At 46.9% G+C, this 2,500-nt stretch overlaps 1 protein-coding gene across 1 annotated transcript in view; it reads right to left on the bottom strand.

Annotated features, from left to right (window-relative positions):
• clstn2a (calsyntenin 2a) overlaps window positions 1-2,500 on the bottom strand; it is a 335,228-nt gene that overhangs the window by 292,671 nt on the left and 40,057 nt on the right. The gene's annotated exons all lie outside the window — the stretch shown is intronic.

The raw sequence follows: 2,500 nt of genomic DNA, 5'->3' as shown, positions 1-2,500 counted from the left end.
TCTTCACAAACAAATCATTCCATCCTCTTTATTCTCTGTCTCTGTCTCTCTCTTTCATTCCCTCTCTCTGAATCTGTATCTCTGACTCTCTCTCTCTCTCTGACTGTTTTAAATGTTTGAAATGAATCACAGTGAGCCATCAGTGGAACTTGACCAGTGGGCCCCGATGGGCATTCCTAGCTGTGGTTGCCACGGTATCCTGCTGACAGGGGCGGTTTTACGATAGAGGCCAGTGTGGGTAACTGGCTTGGGGCCCTCCAACTTCCCCAAATTGCAGGGGGCTCCAGACCTGCTAGTGCCTTGGGGCCCTTCCAAATTAATACAATTGAGGGGGGGGGGGGGTCCAGGTCAGCTCTCCCCTCTCCATATTACTTGTTACTAAAAGTAAGGATTTGAAGGGCCCCTTAGCTAAATTCATCTTGGGCCCCCCAAAATGCTACACCCGCCCCTCCCTGCCTCCTGGTGTGTGCTGTGCTGTTGTAAAGCATTTGGAGTGTAAGAAAAGAGTAGGCAGGCTGGCTACCTCACCATCACCATAAACAACCAACCCAGTAAACATGCCACTGGTCTGTAGTGCACAATAGTGAATGGACATATTTCACCCTAGAATTAATTAGGGCTATTTTTTATCAGATTACTCAGGCTGGCACAGCACTTAAAGTGGTGCTAGGCAGTTCTGGAGGCATCCGCAGCCAGTGCAAATGTCACCACTTCTACTGAAGTCTGCAATGGTGCTGGGGCCTCTGTGGTGTAATGGTTAGGGAGTTGGACTGTAGATCACAAGGTTGCAGGTTCAATCCCCACCCTTACCCATCCCTTCCTCCCTTCATGGCTGAGGTGCCCTTGAGCAAGGCACCTACCCACACTACTGCAGGACTGTAATCAACACCCTGTAAATAAATACAGGATAATAAAGCGTCAGCTAAGTGTAATGTGATGTAACAAAGTACTTTAAGCCACAACAGTCCAGTAGGTAAGTAGCCAGAGCAATTCCCTACCTATGGCCCAAGAGGATGCAGACAAGATGCAAAGCAACCATCACATGGAGCAGCAAAGCCCAGCGTTTGGCAAGGACAACACAACATTATCTAGGGACCATCCCATCTGCATCTTAGTAAGTTCTGGTAACAAGCAACACACCGTTCACCTTGGTAACAAACTCTGCACTGCCTACGTTTTTTTGTCTCAATTTACATTCATATAGCAGAGTTATCACATTTCGGAACAAGCAGCTAGTTTTGGGCAGTGACGCGTGCGCACGCACGCACACGCACACACATGAACACACACGCACACACACTCACTCACACACACACACACACACACACACACACACACACACACACACACACACACACAAAAACACACACTACACACCAGGGTTCTAGCTAGGATGAAATTATAGCGCATCGGTCGAGGGAGCGAAGCGACCGAAATGGGGGGTTGGTGCGGAAGGGGGGTTTCCCCCCATCCGCGGTGCGGAGTTTTTGACATTTTAAGGTAAAAATAGGCCATTCTAGGGGTACCTAAAAGGTCTATTATCAGTGTTGGGTTGCAGTAATATAACTACTTTTTTTCTGATAAAAGTAGTGTACCTAACGAGTTACTACTAAAAAGTTGGTAACGAAACACCGTTGTCTGTGAACTTTTGCGATTGGAGAGGTATGACCCCCCTCTCTCGTGCGCATAAGCGCAAATATATCTATTAAGAGGAAGAGAGAGGTGTGTCGCAGTGTCCCCTCCTCACAGTTGCACTAGTTTTGAAAACGTTGAGGAGCACTGTGAACCGTGTGTGCATTTAATAATAGGGCATATCAATGTCCGAGTGATCCGATTCCGAGACAAGTGCAGTTTGACACATTTTCCGAGCTCGCGCTATTGTACAGCTTGCGCGTCCTAAAACCACAGGAGCCTCTCACCGTTACGGAGATGTCACGTCTTCTCCCACCTACTTTGTCCTCTTTCGAATAGTGTCAACTCCCAATGTCAGCGCTTAGCGCCCAATGTCTCCTGATTTGTTTGTATGGTAACAAGTAACGAACCCAGCACTACTGCTGACACTGCTAACAGGTTGGCAACTACGCTTTGGAGAAACAAGGATGCGATGCTACACGTGCATTTGTTGTTGTTTCATACGCTTGTCACAGAGATTAATAAAAGCCGTCAAAACCCCGCGACAAATAAAAATAGTAGGCTGGTAGTAGTAGTAGAGTGCTATATTGTCATTTAAATACAGTGAGTATGACATGTGTCAGGTTTGGCAGAAGGGCGATGTGGCATTGATCTGGCTGTAGCCTACATAATACAGACAAAATGCCGTTACGCTGTATTGAAAATAAGCGTAACGGTCCAAAATAAGCGTCACGGTCCAAAATTATAGCGTAACGGGCCGTCACGCACTTTTGCGCTAGCTAGAACCCTGCACAGGCTATGATGTCTTTTAAAAATGTAGGTGCTCACTTGAAATTCAAATGAGCTGCGGTCCATGTGTAATATCAAT

The sequence above is a fragment of the Engraulis encrasicolus genome, chromosome 16 (assembly GCF_034702125.1).
Source record: "Engraulis encrasicolus isolate BLACKSEA-1 chromosome 16, IST_EnEncr_1.0, whole genome shotgun sequence".
NCBI classification, from domain to species: Eukaryota; Metazoa; Chordata; class Actinopteri; order Clupeiformes; family Engraulidae; genus Engraulis; species Engraulis encrasicolus.
This window is presented reverse-complemented; position numbering and strand designations above follow the sequence as displayed.